At 37.3% G+C, this 22,958-nt stretch overlaps 1 protein-coding gene and 1 pseudogene across 2 annotated transcripts in view; both read left to right on the forward strand.

The window, feature by feature from the left end:
* HTR1E (5-hydroxytryptamine receptor 1E) overlaps positions 1-22,958 on the forward strand; it is an 82,806-nt gene that overhangs the window by 30,724 nt on the left and 29,124 nt on the right. The window lies entirely within an intron of this gene.
* LOC103786833 (large ribosomal subunit protein uL30-like) lies at positions 3,364-5,564 on the forward strand (annotated as a pseudogene).

The raw sequence follows: 22,958 nt of genomic DNA on the forward strand, positions 1-22,958 counted from the left end.
TTGAACAGATATAATTCTTCATAACCAGAGACAATACAAGGCACATAAAATGCACATATTTTCTAGAGAAACATAGAGCTTCTGAATTGGAGGGGACCTCGGGATCTTTTATCTCAGCCCCCATGTACCCATGTGCCATGGCTGAGTGATGTAGAAACCAGACACATAGCTAAAGAGCAAGTGCAATTAAAGGTTAAAATTAGATTATTATTCCTTTTGATGCCCTTCCCCCATGGCATATCACAAAACATAAAAGCAAAGGCAAGGGAAAAAAACAGCAACTGGGAAGACTATACCCTCTAGCCAACCTACCACAATTATAATGTGGTATGTGAAAGAAGAAAAGACATTTCAAAAGGGCACCATTATTAATGCCACCAAGAGGGGATTGGAAAGTTGCAGTTTAAATCATTGATTTTGTGCCAGTTCTCTTGTTTATATAAATATCAATTCTCACTGTGAATTATTGCACCTTTATTTAGTTAGGAATACATTTTAAAAATGCCTTGCTAAAAGGTGTGATTCAATGGAGAGAAAGTATTATCAAGTGGTGCAATGATCCATAAATAGCTATTATTATTATTATTTAACATTCGTTAAACACCCACAGTGAGCTAAGCACTGTACCAAACTTTGGGAGGATGTGTTTCTTACTCTGACAAGGACAGATTAAATACACAGAAGAGAGGAAAGCTTAGGATCAGGGAAATTTATTTTTCTACTCCAACATTTCCATGTCAAATTTCCACTTGTCAAATTAACAAAATTCAAGATATTATAATAGTATTAATAATAGTTATTTCTTGTGTTCAGTGTTTTTTACATTACGAAGTGTTTTATAAACCTATCTCATTATATAACTTGGCATATAGTCTCTGGAAGATGTGAGAATAAGAGAGGTAATTTTATTTCAAGAGAAGCATCAGCTGATTTGTTGGAGCATGAAAGGGCAGTCATACTGAAGGAGAGGGGAGAGTTTTTTTGGATAGGTAGTATATGCAAAAAAGAATTGTTCCTCTCACCTGGCTTTCAGCTATCAGTTTCCCTCCCTGAAAGCAGTCACTGTAATCACGTTTTTGCATATCAATCCAGAGATAATAAATGAGTATACTAACATACAGTTTACACATGTGGTATCACACTATGTTCACTGTTCTGCACCCTATTTTTTCTTACATTTTGGAGATTATTTCATGCTACATTATTATTTTTAATGGTTGCATCCTATTCCATATATAAGTGTACCACAATTTATTTAACTGGTCTGTTATTAAAGCATATTTATAGAAATTTTGTCAATTTTTGTTTCTGAAAAATTCTGCTATTACAAACAATAATTAAATAAGTAGCTTTGTAGAAACACCTCTGCAAGTGTATATGTAAGATAATTTCCTATAAGTGGAATTGCTGAGCCAAAGTGTATGTGCCTTGGTAATTTGGTAGTTGCTGCTAAATTCCCTCTGGAAAATGTATACTGGCTGCAATTCCTAGCAGCAATGTATGAGTGCCTGTTTCCCCACACTGTCACCAACACAATGTGTTATCAAAATTTGAGATATTTCATAATCTGATGAGTGAATAGCAGAATCTCATGGTAGTTTCATTTGCATTCCTTCTAAGTATAAGATTGCTTAAGCATTAGTTCATAGTTTAACAAAAACATTAGTGGTTCCTTTTCTGTGAACTCTATATTTTCAGTTCTTTTATAGGTGGGTGTTCTTTTTTGAATTGGTTTTTGGCAACTCCTTTAATATTGATGAAATTAGTCCTTAGTACATAATCTGAATTGCAAATATTTTTCCTAGTGTGGCATTCGTTTTCATTAATGGTATTTTTACGTTACAGAATTATCTAGTTTTAATAACTTAGTGTATTAATCAATCTTTTGTGGCCTCTAAGTTTTGTTTCATATTCATAAACATCTCTATTAACACAAGATTATTTTTTAAAAAGAAACTTCCTAGTTTTCACTTATGATTTTTTATGTAAATTGTTAATAACTTTGGTATTTATTTTATTATGAGGTAGGGATCTAACTTTATTTTTTTAATAGATGACTATTAAGTGGTCCCAACTCTATTCATGAATAATTCAACTTTCTTCCATGAGTTTGAAATACTTCTGTCATATACTAAATTCCCTTGTAGGGGAAGTGCTTTGTAAATGCCATCATTATTCAGTTTAGAAATGCAGACATTCCCCTAGGTTAATTCACTAGAGTTGATGGTTGATAATAACCTACTGAATCCAAGCAGATGTGTGGGGCAAGAAACACAGAAAAAGCAATATGCAGGAAGCAGGAGGGGTGCCTAGTTGGAATTAAGAGAGCAAATAGGAACAGAGGAAAAATAAGATTAAAATGTCAGAGAAAAAGTAGGGACAACTCCAAAACAAATACTTTAATGATATAAAAGGTAATGAGAGGACACCTACTCCAACTGCCCTCCTGATAAAGTTCAAGCTGCATCACATGAACTCCAGGACTTTTCTGGTCTGGTCTCTACCTACCTCTCTAGCCCAGTGTAGATTTCTCACTAATTATCTTTCAGGTTTCAGCTTGAACATTATTTTCCGCCATGTACTTCCAAGACTTGGCAAAGAATGAAACAAGTGTTCCTTTTTTGGTCCCTGCAGCATTCTGTGCATTGTATTGTCTGGTCTCTTTCACCTCTGTTGTGGACATTTTTCTTCACTCCCAGCTTTTAGTCATCTCTGTCAGTTACTAAGTTTCTCTCTGGATGACTTCTTCTCTTACACTAAGCCCACGTGCTTCTGATGGCACTGACTTGACCCCATCCCTGAGGTCCCACATGTGACCTAGGCAAAGCTGCTTGATACGAGTCACTCTCCACACCCCAGCCACACCCCAGTGAGTGGTTCAGGGATTGGCATGTGCCCAAGGAGAGCTAATGTGACACAGTGAAACTTGGCCTGGGGAGCCTGAATGAAAACTCAAACCAGAAGTCATCTTACAACAACAGGAGTCTACAGAGTGGACCAAAAATGAAGTAGAACCAAGAAATGGAGGGACAGGGAAAACCATCTGAAGCCCTGGATCAAACTGGAAACCAATCTCATCCCTGGATTATTTCATTACTAATAAATTCCTTGGTTTTCTTCACATTGTTTTAAGCTCAATTTTCTGTCACTTCTAGAAAATGACTGCAACTTCTTAACAGCTCCTGAAGGTTGTTTCTTAAGGGAAGAAACTGTGTCTTAATGCTATTGTATTCCCAGGGCTCCATTCCTGGAGCACAGCAGCATTCAATAAATATACAGGGAAGAAAAAGGAATAAATAATACGACAAAGTTCTTTTAAATCCTAAAGTAACAACTGCTTCCAGGTATGGATATTCTACTTATGGAAGATCACTGAGTTGACTGATGGCAGAATCTGGATTCAAATCTAGGCTGACCCGGGCCCAAATCCTTGGTTTGCTCACCTGTAAAATGGCAACGCTTTGTGGTTTGATATTAAAATGGTGATGATACCCTCTTTTATTGCCGGAACCAAGGAGTGTGCCAAAGAGAAGAAGATTCCTGCTTTGCCAAAAACCCTCAAGAAAAAGCAAAGAAGTTTTGCAGAGCTGAAGATCAAGCACCTGAGAAAGAAGTTTGCCCAAAAGGTGCTTGTAAAGGCAAGGAGAAAGCTTATCTGTGAAAAACTGAAGCACTATCACAAGAAATATACACAGATGGACAGAATGGAGATTCGAATGGCCAGAAAGGCAAGAAAAGCTGGCAACCTCTGTATACCTGCAGAATCCAAACTGGCATTTGTCATCAGGATCAGAAGTTCCAATGGTGTGCACACAAAGGTGTTCTGAAAGGTATTATTGCAGCTTCTTCACCTTTGTCGGATCTTCAGTGGAACCTTTGTGAAGCTCAACAAGCCTTCAGTTAACATACTGAGGCTTGTACAGCCACATATTGCATGAGGGTACCCAAACCTGAAGTCAGTAAATGAACTAATCTACAACAGTGGTTATGGCAAAGTCAATAAATTAATCGCCTTGACAGATAACACTTTGCTCAATCTCTTGGCAAATATGGCATCATCTGCTTGGAGGATCTGATTCATGAGATCTATACTGTTGGAAAACACTTCAAAGAAGCAAATAACTTCCTGTGGCCCTCCAAATTATCCTCTCCATGAGGAGGAATGAAGAAAAGACCACTCATTTTGTAGAAGGTGGAGATGCTGGCAACAGAGAAGACCAGATCAACAGGCCTATTATGGGAATGAACTAATAAGGTGTCTACCATGATTATTTTTGTAATCTAATCCATTAGTAAACAGTAACTGTTTTCAAATTGAAAAAAGTAAAATGATAATAATATAACAGCACATATCAAATACTTATTCTCTGTTAGAACTGATTATTTCACACCTTTTCTCCTGTAGCCTCACTGTTCTTCAGAAACTTTATGGATTATAAAAACCATGAACTCTCTAAACTCTAAAAGAAAGGCATCATGGATATGAGCAATTACTCTGATTTCCGCAAATAAAATTGTTTCATTTAGCTTCCAATTGCCTCTGCTAATGAGAGAACGTAAAATTGTGGATAATCAAAAGTCATTGATATGTGTTTGGAGACCTTGTTGTATGATGAGTTCAGCAGTAAATTTTCCTTGCTAATTTCATTTTGCCTCCAGTGGCAAAAAAAAAAAAAAAATGAGTTTGGATTGTCTGAGCATATGTTAATGGGTGATGAAAAAGATAATTATTGTGCTGGACATGAACAGAAATCATTTTATTTTTTAATTTTATTTTATTTTAGATTCAGAGGGGATGTGCAGGTTTTGACATGGGAATATTGCATGATGCTGAGATTTAGACTCTAGAGATCCCATCGCCCAAGTAGCGAACACAGGTAGTCTTTTGGAATCCCCAGTGTCTATTATTTCCATCTTTGTATCCATGTATACCCAATGTTTAGCTCCCACTTATAAGTAAGAACATACAGTATCTGGTTTTCTAGAAACCATTTTTAAATGTCCTTAAAATTTACTTAGTGTAAGCTACAAGGCAGATAACCCACAAGCAGATAATTGAGGGGTGAATGTCAACCGAATATAAGAAAATTTTTGTTCTATTGCATTATTATGATTTTAAACAGAGCATTATAATTTTTTATTTTGCAATAATTAAAAGCAATCTTACCTACTTTAGTTGGTGGAATTTTCATTAAGTGTAAAATTTTATATCACTTGAATATTCTCATGTTTCAATTGCCATCTTAAAATAGCACAAATAATGGCTGAAACATTATTCATTCTATTCATAAGTTAATGCTGCTTAAATTCTGTCAGTAAAATGTATTAAAAATTCTTTATGCATTTTTTCATCCCTTACATTCTTAGCTATGCAGGGGTTAAATGTCATGCAGAATACTTCAAGGTATTGTTTGGGTATTTTCAGGGGGAAAAAAAGGTTACCTAAACTGAGTGAAGTAACCAACTTTTACAAGGCTCTTCTCATCTCATTACAACTGGTGGTTGTACACATTGAAATATTGTTGTATGGGGCAGTTTTCCAAGTTGTATGAAAAGCCTTGAAATATTTAGCATTTTACTCTATTACAATTTGAGAAATTATATTAAAAAATAAAGAAACAAAACGATATATGTCATTGCAGCACTATTTATTACGGGTGGAAAAATTCTAAATTTCTAATAATAATGGCATATCTGTGACTTTAAAAATAATATTTCAAAGATTATTTCATAGCCAAACAAGCTAATTATAATATAATTGTTTTTAAGTCTTAAAAACGGCAGGGAATTATCCCAGATATCTATATGAGTGTGTATGCGAGTTGGGGGAACACTGGAAGAAAATCTGCCAGTGATTACTGGGGTTATGGCATATAGATGATTTTTACTTCTCATTTTCAACCTGCTAAATCATAATGAGTTTCTGTAATAAATCTGTATAACTTTTATCAGAATAAATTCTGTTTTCATAACTAGATCCTAGTTCCCAGAGCAGGCAGATTAGGTAAACAGCCCTCTTTACAAGATGGTTTCTAAAAAGAGGCTTGAACACAGAAGCACGTTCTACCACTGCTGTTTCTAGTTAGCTAGTTCTTTATTACAGTTGTATTTCACAGCTTAGTCTATAATATAGAAATTCTCTAGCAAGGTTGGATACCTTCTTACTATTTAGTAGGAGGATTTACTTTCCTGGGGGGTAAAAACTGTATCTTCATTCTACCTTCCACCTTCTCCTTTTAAATCCTTGGCTTTTAACTCCACTGTAGGTTCTATGCTCCTTGTCTGGAAGCTGGAAGACCTATTAGGAGGCTGTTGCAATAGTCTGAGCAAGAAATAATGAGCCAGAACAAAGGCAGTGGCTGTGTGTGTGTGTGTGTGTGTGTCTGTGTGTCTGTGTGTGTAGCTGAGTGGGAAATTCAGTAAGTCTGAGGCTGACAGGGAATGCAGGAGAGGGGATCTCTCCCCACTGCTGTGCTGATTACAGCTATACCCCGCTTCATAACCTTGCAGCCACCAACTCTCATAAAATCTACCAATCAGGCCTAAAAGAGATAGAGCACTGTAACCACAAATGTCCTGGCCATCAGCATAGAGACTTTCCAAAAGACCCGCCCCAAATACATATGTTCTGTAGGGTCTTAGCTCACCCTAACTTAACCTTTGCCTCATTTTAATAGTAAAAATCACAGCCCAGGAAGGAGATTTAAGATGCTAATGAGACATAGGACATATAAAGAAGCATGACAAGAGACCGCACAGGTGCAGCCAACAGACCACTGCAAACATGCAATAATGTTACCTGGAAGAGAGCTTAGAAAGAATACAAGTTCAAGCTAACCCACTTTCAGGCAGCCAACAGCAGATCTCTTTCTGCTGTAGTTTCCCTTTCTGCTCCAGGTGAAAGCCGCAATAAACTGCCTTGCTGAAGCCCATCTTAGACTCTCCATCAGTTTCTATTTTCTGAGGGTAGAGAACCGACTGGCCAGTCACAAGTCCACACGGCCCATGTGTATTCTCTGCCTAGAATAAGTCTCCTTCACCTCTGGTTGACCAGATCCTTCTATCCTTCAAGTTCCCATTCAAACATCTCCTTCTCCATAAAACCCTTCTATACCCACAGCTGGAAGTAATTTTCCCTCCTTTGATTTTTATGTTTTTACCTTTTTCATGTATGTATATATTTTTTTATTTTGAAACAATCAAAATTGCAATACAGAGAACTTTTTTAAACCACTTGAGAGTAAATTGCCAGCCTAATGCTCCATCACAGCTGAATACTTTTGTGTGTATTTCCTGCAAAGAAATGAGACATTCTTTACATAACTACAGTACAAACTTCAAAATCAGAAAATTAATATTGAAATATTAATGCCATCTGTTCCTCAGTCCAGTAATGTTCTTTATAGCAAAAGGATCCTGTTCAGAATCAAGTGTTGCATTTAATTATCATCTCTTTAATCTCATTCAATCTGGAATGGGGTCTCAGTCTTAAATTTCGTGACCTTGACAATTTAGAAAATACAGACTAACAGAGTACTCATCAATTTGGGTTTTCTAGTGTCTCCTCATGACTAGATCCAGTTTATGCACCTTCAGTAGAAATATCACAGAAGTGATGATTTGTTCTTATTAAATGGTGCATGATTGCAATTTGTTCTATTATTAGTTATGCTCACTTTGATTGCTTGATTAAGATGATTTCTTCCAGTCTTCTCAACTTTGAAGTTATTCTTTTCCCCTGTGTAATTAATGATATTTTGTAGAGATATATTTTGAAACTTTTAACTTATTCATTCACTTATCTTTTGTCAGTATGGACTCACTGTTTATTTTATTCTATAAGCTCTAATCCATTACTATCATTATTTATTTTGAACCTGAAATTGACAAGATTTGGCCAGCGGAAACCCCTTCAAAGTGGTTCCTGTGTACTTTGATACATCCTCACCATTCTTTGAGCATTTCTTTGCTTTATGTTACAAGATGTTCCAAGATCATTCGCATTTTCTCTTCCCCCAACCTGGACTCATCCATAGTTCTACAAGGACTCCTGGTTCCCTGAAGAATGGTATTTAGAAACCGAGGTCTGAGTCCTAGGAGTTTTTATTGCATTTGGGGTGGTACTGCTCCGAAGACTGCTCAGTGGACAGAGCTTAAAATCATGGGAATGTATGTAAGTGCACACATGTATAAATCCACACGTTTACATCAATAGTTATTATCTACCTGTAGATACTGAAAATCATGAGTTCACACTCAAAGGTTCCAACTCCATTGAGTTTATTCCAGCTTTCTCCCTTTCCATATATGCAATTCCTATTTCCAATAGTGAAAAACCTGGCTCCCATTATCCTTAACATAGTTACTTACTTAAACACTTCCATATATGTCTCCCATCTTTGGAACTATCAACTTCTCACATAAATATCCTCCTTATTCCACTCAGGTCATGATTGCACATGGACATCCTCTCCTGTATGTTCAGTCTCTGAAACCCATGTTCAAGTCACTCTCCCCTACCGCTCCATCTATATATTCTCCTAAGCCTGTGCATTCCCTGAAAATTCCATGCCAGGCCACCCACCCCCTGTGATATCCTTGTCACCCTGCTTGGGCTCTGTTACCCACTTTGGACTATCCTATATGTGTACCCTCCTCACTCTACCAGGATGCCCGTACATGGACATCCTCTCACTCTGATTACAAATAATAAAATGTTTTACTTAAAGAAAAAAGAGATACTGGTAGGATTTTTAGTCTAGGAACATCCTAATACCTTAAGGTCCTTGGCCAAACCTTAATTTATTAGCATACGTGAAACACACTCATGGAAAAGTGATTCCTTTCCTTCTTTTCTGCCTGTGAGACCAGACCAGTCATCAACATAATCATTGTTTAAGGGGAAAAGTGTATTAGTTTTTTTATTAAATCTCACTTTCTCTCTTTCTCTCTCTCTCTGAGACACACACACACACACACACACACACACTCTCTCTCTCTCTCTCTCTCTCCCATTCCTTTACCATGAAAGCTTATTTCACTGTTGCTCAATCCTCTGTGGATCAAAATCGGCAAAGGATACTAAAAGTACAATATTTTTCATGGAAAACACCGCCTATTGTATTCTGTTGCTGGAAAGATTCTTCCACAAGGCTGATGACAGAAACAAAGGAAATACAAGGAAGAGGTTATGGAAAACAGGAGGGAGAGGGATGAGTAAATAAGAAAAAGAAAAGGTGGGAATGAGGAAAGTAGCAAGAAGGGAAATGGAAAGAGGTGATCTGGGAGAGAAAAACCACAGGTGGGATGCTAAATGGGAGAAATGTGAAAAGAAAGTAGTGGGAGTGGCATTCAGGAGAGTCTGACTTAGCCACCAAATCCCATGGCAAAGAGTGCCAACGTTATTATCAGCCCCAAAGCAGTGCTACTGTCAAAATAAAAAATAAAGTTACCTACTCCAAAATCACTGACATGTCTAAGCAAGTAATGGAGAAACTGTTAGTTCATACACTTTTTGAGAACCAAACTTCTGAATTTTTGTCTACATACTTGCTTCCTGACATCTTTAAAGAATTGCTGTTTGGAGCATCAGTTTTGGACACCACACATCAACATCTCCAAGATGGTGAAAGAGTTCTTGGTTGATCAAAACTTTGTTGAAGAAAAATATTGATATGTGTATAAATGGAACGCCTGCACCATTAGCATCACATCTGATTTTGCTGCTTTTATAAAGAAAGAAACTACACATTTCATCACGTCAATGTGTCTGACTCAATCCCCTACCAACGATCCAGAAAAATGTCTTGTCTAATGCTAGGATCTTGTCAAATCCAGGTTATGAAATCATTACCTTTTTATCAATCATTACCTTTGAATTCAAAAACATACTTTAATATGAAGTTATTCTCTTCGTATTCTTCATTATAGACCTAAGTTTGCTGGATTTCCAAAAAGTAGTTTTTGAAACACAATAAAACTTAAGGGAAAATTTTGCTCCTTTTACAGAAAAAGAATATCCATTCTTAGAACAATTTTAAGATGCTCTATTAACTACCTTTATTGTGACACTTTTTAATAGTGTATGAAAACCTCGGTATGGTGCCAATTTCTTTTTTTCCCTCTTAACTTTTATTATAGGTGTGGGGTATACATCTGCAGGTTTGTTACATGGGTATGTTACACTCAGGGAGTAAGCTTAGTACCCAATAGGTAGTTTTTCAGCCCATGCCCCCTCCCCCCTCTCCCTCCTCTGGTAGTTCACAGTGTCTGTTGTTCCCACGTTTGTGTCTGTGGGTACTCAGTGTTTAGCTTCCACTTATAAGTGAGAACATGTGGATTTGGTTTTATGTTCCTGCATTAATTTGCTTAGGATTATGGCCCCCAGCTCCATCCATGTTGCTACAAAGGACATTATTTCATTCTTTTTATGGTTGCATAGTATTCCCTGTATATGTAACACATTTTCTTTACCCAATCCACAATTGATGGGCACCTAAGGATGATTCCATGTCTTTGTTATTGTGAATAGTGAGGAAATGAACATATGAGTGCATGCATCTTTTTGGTATAATGATCTATTTTCCTTTGGTTTTATACCTAATAATGGGATTGCTGGGTCTAATGGTAGCTCTAAGTTCTCTGAGAAATCTCCAAACTGCCTTCCACAGTGGCTGAACTAATTTACATTCCCACCAACAGTGTGTTAAGTGTTCCCTCTTCTCCACAGCCTCACCAGCATATGTTGTTTTTTGACTTTTTAATATAATAGCCATTCTGAATGAATGGCTGAAATGGTGTCTCAGAATGGTGAGATGGTACCATATTGTGATTATCATTTCGATTTGCATTTCTCTGATGATTAGTGATGTGGAGCATTTTTTCCTATGTTTGTTGGCTGCTTGTATCACTCCCTTTAAGAAGCGTCTGTTAATATCCTTTGCCCATTTTTTAATGGGGTTATTTGTTTTTTGCTTCTTGATTTGCTTAAATTCCTTTATCAGATGCATAATTTACAAATATTTTTTCCCATTCTGTAGGTTGACTGTTTACTCTGTTGATAGTGTCTTTTACTCACAGAACAATTTGATGAAGATTTATTCCATGATTAGTTTAATTAGCAGATCTTTTTTGCTGAAGTAAATCATTCTACATGCTTCCTACAGATGTTATTATAGACACTACTGAAAATATCAGTAGGGCACATTAGTTACTTTCCCAACATTCATTTCACTTTATTCCTTCCTAATGAAATCCTGATTTTAGTTTGTACATTATTTCCCCCACTCACCAAATGACTGAGGAAAACAAATCTCATTGCCAAATTGTCCCTCCTTAGTTGAAACCAGTCAGCACATGACACTGTTCTGGCTACTGTTATAGGTAGAGGAGAAATTACATGGCCTGCATTGGTCCAATCATAGTTAGGGGAAGAACTCTCTTTTACAATGTTAAGAAAATACGTTACATCAGATTCTCCTGGTAGGTGACTTGTAACCATAGGAGAACCAGTCTGAATTCCAGGCTGTCTAATGGAGCAGAAATATGGAAAGAATTTATGTCTTGATAACATTATGGATCACTGAGTCACCACCCTGACCAAAGCTGACTCTACTTCTGGACTCTCTGTTATGTGAGATAATAAATTTCTTTACTGTATAATTTGTCATTGACTTGGGCTTTTGTACTTGCAGCCAGAAATATCCTAATTGATCAAATCAAGTCCAACCTCCTGTCTGAAAACTGAAATTGCAAGCAGACATGCATGCCAACTTTGAGGTGCTGGTGAAAGTGTTTCTGCAGGTTAGGCCTTCACAGCTTCCCTGCAGAAAGAAATCTGAAAATAACTGAAAACACTGAATAGTTCCCATGCAGGTTTCTTCTGCTCAGATAATTTTAAAGCTTAAACATGACCTCATAATCCTTTCCTTCCTGGCATAGAGAGAATTGGTAATGCCAGCTTTGCAAGGTAACCTCATTGATTTGAAGAAAAAGGAAATGATGCTACACAAATTAAACCCAAGAGAGTCTTGGAGAATTCTGATGTTCTTTGACAGCAATGTACCTTTGAGTCATGGGTTTTAGTACCAGCTGCCATCAAAATAAAAATGTAAAAATCAATTGAGTGTCCAAGATAATTTTCACATTGCTATGTCAGTCTCTTTTTCAAGTTTAACATCAGATGGCTTAATTTGTACAGAGTTAATGTTTACTCTTAGGATTTTATTTTGACTTTTTTGCACAGTTTAGATTCATCTTGATTATTTCCTGAAAATCACCACTAAATTTACATGGCTTTTCCTATGAAGAAAATATTCTTTGAACAAAATCAACTTCCAGTTCAATAGGAGAAACCATAATCATATGCAAATTTGTTATGTATGTGTATATACTTTTCTGAAAAGGGGAATTATATTTTCATCTGATTCACAAAGGAGTCCATGACTCAAAAACTATTTCTGAAGGCCAAATAGTAACTATAGATGGTCAGAGAAATTACCGTGAAAGAGGAAAAGAGAAGAAATGAAGTAAGACGTATTTTTTAAGTTTTGGCCTGGTTGAGAGGACAGATATAAGGTGACTGCCTCTTGGATATGGCAAAGTGGTGGTATATATATTTGAGTCTATTACAGTATAGTTGGGAAACATAACAAGTAAATAAGAAGTCCCTGGAGACTTTAAGACATGTAATGACAATATATTGCTGTGTGGGTACAAATTAGGTGCATGCCTGGATCAATCAAAGTACTTGTAGGAAACTTAAGACACAATCCAAAAAAAAGGTAATTGAAGAGATTTTAATGAAAGTACTATTTACAAAAGAGTAAAAGATGGGATTAAGGGAAGCCACAGGGATGGTGAAAGAGCCTAGGATTGACAACAGGAGAAGCCATTACCGCTTCTATGCCGAAGCTAGCCTATTGAGAGTCATGGTGGTAGAAGGATACCTGACAGGAGCTATGATCATAGGTGGAAGGTTACAGAAACGGTCCACCTGCAGCACCACAGGAAAGGAGCCCCAGAAATAAATACCCCATTCTCACTCTCTCCCCATCATCTGACCTCCTGCCAAAGCCTCTCACTGACCAAATCCAAACAAGAGCTGAGGGGGTGGAAGCTGGATTATCTTATCTGACAAGATCAGTCCTTTAGTATCAAAACAGGGTCGGCCAGGCGCGGTGGCTCACCCCTGTAATCCCAGCACTTTGGGAGGCCGAGGCGGGCGGATCATGAGGTCATGAGATGGAGACCATCCTGGCTAACAGGGTGAAACCCTGTCTCTACTAAAAATAGAAAAAAATAGCCGGGCATGGTGGCGGGCGCCTGTAGTCCCAGCTACTCGGGAGGCTGAGGCAGGAGAATGGTGGAGCTTGCAGTGAGCCAAGATCGAGAGCTTGCAGTGAGCCAAGTGACCCGGGAGGTGGAGCTTGCAGTGAGCCAAGATCGAGCCACTGCACTCCAGCCTGGGCAACAGAGTGAGACTCTGTCTCAAAAAAAAAAAAAAAGAAAAAAAGAGAAGAATCAAAACAGGGTCATGGATGAAGAGGGACGTGACAAGGCAAATGGGCACCACCCAACTCAGACACGGCCCATATAACAGTACAGGAGGGACTCTCAATAAGAAATAGAGATATTTAGTTCCACAGTAGCTCTGATACACATGTTTGGCAAAGATGTGTATTTCAGAATCCTTTCCGTTTAGTTAAAGCTAGTTTTTAGTCATCATACTCTATGTTGACAACTTTACGGATATAAACAAATACTTATTTTATAATCATTAAGTTTCTGATAGTAAAGCTAATTTTTCCCCTCAGGCAAAAATATTCTTCTAGTTTCATAGCTTTGGCAGTACTTTATTCCTCTTAAAGAGTAAAGTGTTTATGTAAACTGGAAACAATTGTTTTGATTCCATCTCCAAATTATACTAATTCCTATGAGATTCACAGTTCCCTTTTGAGTTGTTATGAACCTAAACTGTGTCCAGGAGTATGTGTGGGTGGGTGTGTATAATGTACTGAACCGATCAATTGACAGTCCGTGTGTACATGCACCTGGAAGGCCACCGCTAGCTCATCATGTCTGTGTCTTTTCAGGGATGGATTGCATAGGTTGTCTGGTGCAGTGGAAAGAGTTCTGAAGACACTGGTCATGATCTGTCTTTTCACTAAGCAGCTGTAGGTCTTTTGGCAAGTCCCTCACCCCTCCAACTACTCTTCAAAGGAGTAATGGGTTGAGGCAACAGAGGCTCAGATATCCACCGACTTTAAGTTCTGTGGTTCCCATGCCTGTGCCTGATCAGCATAGCTAATGGGAACATCCACTTTGCTGCTTACTGACTGCTCTGGTTTGAAAAGAGCTTTGTTTTAAACTTATATAGAGAGTGCTAACTACTCTACTTTAAATTAAATAGTAGATAAGGAAAGCAACAGATGACATTAAAATACAACAAATCCTCAGTGACTTTCTGTGGGTCTAAGAGTTACAGCCTCACATGAACCTTAGGATTTCCATGAATTGCATAAATTATGCTTACCATTTCGCAGGTAAATATTTACATGTCCAAGTAATGACTCCACAAAGCTGTGAGAAAGGAAGAAGATAATTCTTGCCCTAGAATAGATCTGTACATTGTAATTCAGCTCCACTGGAGAAACTCTATTTACTATCATCTTCAATGTCCTGGAATGGAGGAAGGAGCTATGGAGCCACTGCTGAGGCCAAGGTATTCCATGCCAGCAGTCACATGGGTATTTGTACAACATTCTTGCATCATACAAATAAATAATTAGCTACGTATTTAATACCTACTGCACACTGTGTATTACATATATTGTTTAATTCTCATAACTGTCCTTTGATATTATCTCCAATTTACTGGTCTCAAAGAAATCAAGTAAATTAACCAAAGACACTACCTAGGAAGGGAAAGAGTCAGGATTTCAACCTAAGATTCTAAAGCTGATGCCTCTATCCTTGTTACCCTAGTGTCTCCAGCAACTCTGGCCAGACATATTCACTATCTCTCAAACACTTCCATTGGTTTTTCACAGAAAATGAAGCTGTTCACTTAACTTTGATTTCTCCCTTGAGTGATGTATCTGAACCCTTAGCCCTCCACATGTGCCTCTAGCAATATCTACTATTCCCTGGAGAATAAGAACCAGGTGGGCTGGGCCTGGCCTCAATTGCCAGTATTCTCCAGCTCCATAGCAGGGCAAGCAACACATCAATGTGACCTGTCTTTAGGCACTAGAAGTTCTATCTCTTGTCTTTCTTCTTAATTATAGACCATATTTTCCTGTAGGTATCTACCTCCTCTTCCCTTCCACCATAATTACCCAATTATCTAAACACCCTACTCCCTACTTCAACTGTCTCTAGAGAACATTCACCTTCTAAATGTGCTTTAGATAATTTTATACCTTTACTGGGCTTTGAGAATTTTTTTAAGGGGAGGCACTGCCCTAACCCACTCTCCTTTTGTCTTAGGTTGGGTTTCTTGGAAATAGATTCTAAGATGGAGAATTGTGTGCAGAATTTTGGTTGTGATGTGCTCTCAGGCGATACACCTGCAAGGAAGTGACAGAAGAATGCCTGAGGAGGAGTGAGAATCCAGGAATGGGTCAGCCCTGAAGAGGGGTCTGGGGCAGGCACTGTGGTGTGCACTGTACCTGCTCAGATTGGTGGGCCTGACTTGTGTCTTCAGCTTAATTACCTATTCCTCTTCCAGACAAAAGATCTTTAAGGTCCTAAACACCAGTCTGGAATCTGACTATGCAAAAATGAAAAGATCCTGAGCTCCCTCTCCAGGGGAACTAAGTGAAACAAAGAACGATTATAAAGTAGGAAAGTTCTAAAAATAGTAAGATGAGACTGGGTAATTTGAATGAAAGCCAGTCAAGTCTATGTGGAATATAGCATCTTACTGATTCATTATCAGCCCATATAATTTAATTACATTCTACTTACCATGCAATTTTCACATCCTAAACCATCCAGCATGAAGTCTATGTTATCTGATTAAAGAAAGAGGAAAGGGAGAGAAGGGAGTGAGAGAAAAAGAGAGCTCCTGAAGCCATGCAAAAGAGGAGCTTCCTTAAGGATGGCAGAATGCATTGCAAATTCAGAAACATATTTAACATATAAAAGAAATAATGTAAATTTATCTCTTGTTTTCTATAAATAAGCCAGGTTTGATTATCTTAAGCTATTAATACAAATATTCTTCTCTTTGTCTTTCTTAACTTGAGCCATTTACAATTTGTAACACAGAGAATCATTTTTCAGATCTAACTTAACATGTAACTCTTCATTGTTTCAACTGAAATTAGCAAATCCCAGAAAGAAAATTCTTCCCTAAGAAATCATTTCTTCAAAGTGATTATTTAAGAGTTGCTAAGTTAGAAACATACATATCACTATCACTATCTTCTGATCATGGTATCACTATCTTCTGATCAAAATTTAAAGATATTCATTTGAAGAACATTTATACCTCAAGTTCTAGGAAAAGGAGGTTTCAGTGACTGAAAGATGTTGAGGAAAATGTGAAGCTCTTAATTAAAATTATTGAGTCACGTGAATATACTGAATAAAATGGTGGTTCCCAGAAGCTGGGACAAGTAATGAGAAAGGGGAGATGACGAGGGGTTGGTTAATGGGTACAAAAATACAGTTAGTAGAAATAACTTCTAGAGCTTGATACCACAATAGGGTGACTATAGTTAACAATTTTTATTGTATGTTTCAAAATAGCTAGAAGAGAAGATTTGGAATGTTTCCAACACAAAGAAATTATAAATGTTGAAGGTGATGGATATCCCAATCACCCAGATTTGATCATTATACATCATATGCATGTATCAAAACATCACATGTACCCCATAAATATGTACAACTTATTCAGATCTTTTTTCTATTTATAACTGATTGAATAAACCTATTCATTTTACTAAACAATTAGTTTTCAAAAATAACCAATATATAAAACTGAAGAAAGTCAAAGATCATATCCTGAATTACAAAAATAATATTTTAAAATATATATACTCCTAGAATTATTTGACTTTCACTTAACTAATACTCTTTGTGATCAATCCCCCTGATTAAATTCAAATTTATGTTAACCTATATTTACATTTATTTTTGGAGGTACTCTAGAAAAGTTTTCCAAACTGCATCCTACTTGCTGTGGCCTTTGGTTTGATGGCTTTCACTTTTGAGTTCAAACCTCATTTCCCAAATACATTCTACAACTAGGCATATTTATTTAGAACTCAAAAGGCCACCATCTTCAGACTTAAGAAACAAAAGCAGCAGTGGTTTCATTATATTTCATATATTTCATTATATTTTACCTGTGTGTAAAATATAATACTGTCTTCTTGGGTGAAAGGTCATATAATTCTACTCTCATGTGGATGTTTTCCACAAAATGAATACATAGATTTAAACTGGTCAATCCACATTCTTTCAATTGACCTCTCTTAAAAACCAAAGCACAGCCATTTGAGCTTCAGTGCTTAGAGCAACTCTTTCTGGCCTGTGTAAGGAATTTACCCATGACTTGGGTTTTAATACTGTACTCTAACCAGCAGCAAGAGAGAGCCACCAACAAGAAAAAACAGGGATGCTGATTTTAAGAACTTAATTACAAGAATTTATCAGTTAGAATAACCCTAAGTACTGTAACAAATAAACCCTGAAATGTCAGAGGCTTGACAGAGCAGAAGGTTATTTCTTACTCAGATAATGGCCCAACTCTGGAACTCCTAATTGGGAGGTAGCTTTTCTCTACATGGTGATTTGGGACACAGACTCCTTGCCTCTTGTGGTCCCACCATTCAGGGTCTCATAATCTTCTGCATTTTGCCGGTGGAAGAAGAAAGCATGGAGGAACATCCTGTTTCTTAAAAACTGTGGCCCAGAGGTAACACACATCACTTTTGCTCACATTTCATTGATGTGAAATAATCATAAAATCAAACTAAGATGCAAGGTGGTGGGAGGGGGAGTGTGTAGAAAATATACTTAAACCTAAACTATGGGACAGGGAGCACAAGTTTTGGTGTACAACTATTCATCACAACCACAAACACCATCGAGCAAGAATTTATCAACACCTATTTTATTCTGGATGCTGTGGTAATAATCAAAGACAGCATAGGCCAAGTGACAATAAAGAACTATAATGTATTCACGCTGTCATTCAGCAAATGCTTACTAAACATCTACCGGCTGGCACTTGCTGGGCCGTAAACTAAGGAAATGAAGATGGTGCTCTCAATCCCATATAGGAGACAGGCCTGAGCAGTGCTGGGTTACCTCAAAGCAAATCAAGTATATTTTTAGGATTCCAATGTAGGAGCGCCAAAACTAGAGACAGAAAAAAAAAGAAAGTTTTTGAAACAATTTGATCCCTGATGTGTCCTTAAATAGCATTAAAATGTTCATCAAAATAAAGGGAAGAACTTTGTAGGATTTCTTTATACTTATGATTAACATTTTTTAATTATGTGTATAGGGAACATCAAAATATTTTTATAATATCCTAGCCCTTTAAGGTATCAACTTGGTCCAGATAATTAATTAAGTGTAAGGAATGTCCCAAAAGACCTCACAAATGGGATGGAATTTGAGTGCCTTAGAAAAAAAAGCAAGGCTCAGATAAGCAGAAGATATGAGGGAAGGTGTTCCAAATCAAAGGAACTAGGATAGCACTAGTCAGCAGAGACAGCATCAGGACAACCATTATGGCTGTGAAAGATAAATTAACTGGGTGATGGGTCCTCTTAACAGCCCAGCTTCACTCAGATCTGCCTTCCCTGTTGAATGTGAGCACCTCAAAGGCAAGGACCATGGCCATCCTTTAGCCTCAATTACCAGTATCTACCCAGGTTTGGAGAACTGAATAAAATTCAAGGTGTGCATCAACTTGCTTCTTTTAAACGCTGCAGGATACATTGCAACAAGGTGAAATTTTTAAAGCATATCTTGACCCTGGAAACCATATGTTGTCAGGTCAAGATGGGAGGCATGCAGTGCTCTTATCTGTCTCATATTTGAATGCTTCTGACTTTTATCACAGATTAAATTTACTGGAATTCATTTATTTCTATACATTTCTCCTTCTGTCGTCCCCTCTTACTTTGTGTAGTAAATATGAGATATTTTTCTCCACAGACTCTTCACCTCAGAAAACTGTCATTATCTATTCTGTCAGTCCTAAACATCTGGAGAATTGGCAAAACTATTAGTTCAAAATTTATGATGGCATTCTTCACATTTTACAGAACAAATTCTGGTAATGTTTACTATTTCCAATATCTGGAGGACTGTTATTTACTATATATGCTTTTTTTCACAGGAGAAAAGTTTATATCACTACCTTGCTGTGCTTCTTAGAAACATTTTTAAAGTATTATATAGGGTCACAATTCTATCAGTGTTTTTGTAAGAGCTTGAATTCATACTCATGGTGTTTGAAAGAATTTGTTTTTCTCTAGGCAGAGCTAAGATTGAAATTAGATTTCACGAAGATGACAGTTTTCAAGACATTTGAAGGCAGTCTTTTTAAATTCTAGGAAAATAAAATATCTTAGTTCTGACATTCAGATATCAATGTAGGCTAGTTGCTAGTGAGTGAGCACTAATCAGTCGTAACTTTCTTCTGCTGAATCTGAACACCACCTCCAAATACTCAGCCCAGCACTCCATCAGTAAGCACCCATGAGTTGAAGTTTATATGAGGTGAGACTATTCACATTTCCCATTATATCTGAAGTACCTCACTTGTAGCAGTTAAGAAAAATAAATATAATCCTATAATATTTACAGAGATATTAGTACCCTATCAAATTCTGCTTAGTGCTACTAATCCCCATAGACCCTTTCAACACTTTGTTAAGAAATAGTGAAATTTGATTAACCGTATTCTAGAAGGGATTGTAGTTAATGAGAGCTTAGCAACTAAGAAAGTTCACGGGGGGTAAGAAGAAACATAGCAAAGTCCCCTTGGCCTCTTTCATAACCATACTATTGAGGAAGGAAAAAGAAAAGGAGGCAAAAATTGACAAAGTAAATATTGGTAACTTGGAAGTCAGAAAATATGTTTATACAAAGGGAAAGCAAAACACATTTACTGTTGAGGCAAGACAACCAAATACAAAGTAAATAAACACATATAGAACAAATATGGCAAATATATAGAATGCATGCTCCCCAACCCCTTTCCACAGCCATGGCAAATACCAATTATCAATTCACAGCAATTCTCATGCTGAGCCCATGTGCAATCTTAGCCCAACACAGTGTCAGTATAACCACTGAAACATGAGATGAGATAAGGCTTAGTTGTCATTCCCAGTCTTGCATCTGTTGCTAAAGCTTTCTTAGGTTTTTTACTATACTGTATATAAAAAGCTAGGGCTCTCCAAGGCACACAAGTCTTAAAACTTGCCACAAGTTAGCAGTGAGGCAGATAAGCTGATCTCATCCAACCTCCCTTCAATAGCAAAGGAAAAAGAAAACTAACTTATATTTCTCTAATGCTCCGTAATGTATAAGGAGCTTTATCAGCACTACCCAACAGAATTTTGAGCAATAATAGAAACATATATATATACATATATGTTCAATCCAATATGGCAGCCACTAATCACATGTGCCTATTGAGCATTTGAAAATTAGCACTAGTATAACTGAGGAACTGATTTTTACTATAATTAAGTTTAACTGGCCATGTGTCTTAGTCATTTTGTGCTGCTACAACAAAATAGCAAGATGGGTAATTTATAAAGAACAGAAATTTATTTTCTCATAGTTCTGGAGCCTGAGAATTCCAAAATCAAGACATTAGCAGGTTTGGTTGTCTGGTGAGAGCTACATCCTCCACAGGGTAAGAATACAGTGTCCTCACATGGCAGAAGGCAGAGAGGCAAGCTCACCAAATGTGTGAAACCTTTTATAAGGGTCTTAATCTCATTCATGAAGGAGGAGCCTTCACGGCCCTATCACCTCGTAAAGGCTCCACCTTTTAGTACTAACACATTGGCAACACCTGACTTTCGGAGAGGACATAGTTAAACCATAGCACTATATATGGCTGCTATATTGAATAGCACAGGTATCCATATTATCTAATTTGATCTTCACAATAACTTTGTCAAGTAGGTCATCTCCATTAAAAAGAGAAGGTAAAGAGACACAGAAATATTGACTTGCCAACATTACAAAGCTAGAGAGTGACCAAATGTATACTTGAATCTCATTCTTTCAGAATCTAAGTTATCAGACCCTTCTTTGGTACCACATCAAACTTGAGGTAGGTATGGATCAAAAGAAGACCATGCCCTGAAACTAGTGGTTCTATGCAGCCCACTATGAGTTTACCACGGGAAGTACACTGCAAAGAACTAACTCTGAAAATCTGAGATTTTACCCTATTTGTAAGCTAACAAATTAGCATGCCAATTTCATGAAAGCCAGCAGAACACAGAAGACTCCTGGATCACAGTGAAAGGACTTTATTACTCACAGTAATAGCAGTAGACAGGGTATGAACATTTTCTTACAGCAACTTCCCAAGCCCGAATTCCCACAGAATGATGGATGCAGAGGGCCGGATGACTCTTGTGCATGCAGTGGGTTGCATTACAGTTTGCAAACTTACCTTCGAAAACCTAAATCATTTATAGTAGGCAGAAAGCATGCCTACTCCTTATTCCAAAGCGGAGTATTATCTTTATCATAATAAACAGTAAGCATGACTCCCTTTCTCTATATCTGTCCTCCAAGGATGCTGTCTATACAAGCATCCTTGAAATGATAACCTGAAATGAAGGAAGTCCCAAAACATGCATAAATGTGAGAAACCACACACCACTTCTTCTCCTGTTTGGTGAAAAACTATTTTCTCCTGTTTTTTCACCAAAGAGTAGAAAATAAGCCAAGAAAAGAGAAAGATGACTAAATATCAACATAAGAGCCAAGTTGAGGTGTAAGTGTGTATGTTTGATAGAAAGACTACGTGTTCAAAGTTAAAACCAGGAATTAATGTTAAGCCAGGAAATTAAAGTGAAAGTAAATTTGGGAAATAATAGTGCCATATAAGTGTGATGAATCACTGACATTTTTATTGGGCATTAACAACATGTTTTTAAATATAATTTCCCCCAAACTAGAGGCTACTTCTTTCTTGGAACTGAATGATAAATACATGCACATACCCCTTACCCAAGGCAGCCATCTGTTCTAAGGGATCCTCCAGGTTACTGTCCCTACCCCGACACCACACTGCCTCCCAGATGTCCTTCTCCCTGAAGCCAGCCCCAGATCTTCTCTCCCCAAGCAGCTCTCCTTTTTGCCTGTCTTCCTGAGTACCGGTCCCCAAATCACCAAATTCTACCTTGAACATATTGAATGAAAGTGTGCAGTGCCTTATGCCCTGATGATAAGTGGTCTTGGAAGATGTTTTCTGCACCAACTTAAGAAGCTATCACAAAATCATGAGAAAAAAATGATGAGCTATTTATACTTTGCAGACATAGGTGGTTGTTGGAAGAAAAGAGTGCCTTAGGAATCAAATAACTGGTATTGGAGGATTCCTGTGACTTTGTAAAATTCAATTAAATATCCAGGGGAAAATAATAGACAACATTGTCACCTGAGGATACATTATTGGTCCTGGTTGAAAAAGCAGTAGTTTCTAACCAGTTCCTTCCTAACCTATTTGCCATTAATTTCTGGAAGTTACAAACTGTAATAACAATTACCATAACACTGACTGTAGCATAAAAACCATAGGATGTTAGCCCCAAAAGATGGCCAGAAATAATGAGGTCCTAATTTTACAGATAGGGAAACAGAGACCTGAAGCAAGGAGTGTCTTTTTCAGAGTCACACAACCAATCATTATTGTATCTAAGACACATTTGCAGGAGGATTCTGTTCTTCACTCC

Source organism: Pan paniscus, chromosome 5 (assembly GCF_029289425.2).
Source record: "Pan paniscus chromosome 5, NHGRI_mPanPan1-v2.0_pri, whole genome shotgun sequence".
Lineage (NCBI taxonomy): Eukaryota > Metazoa > Chordata > Mammalia > Primates > Hominidae > Pan > Pan paniscus.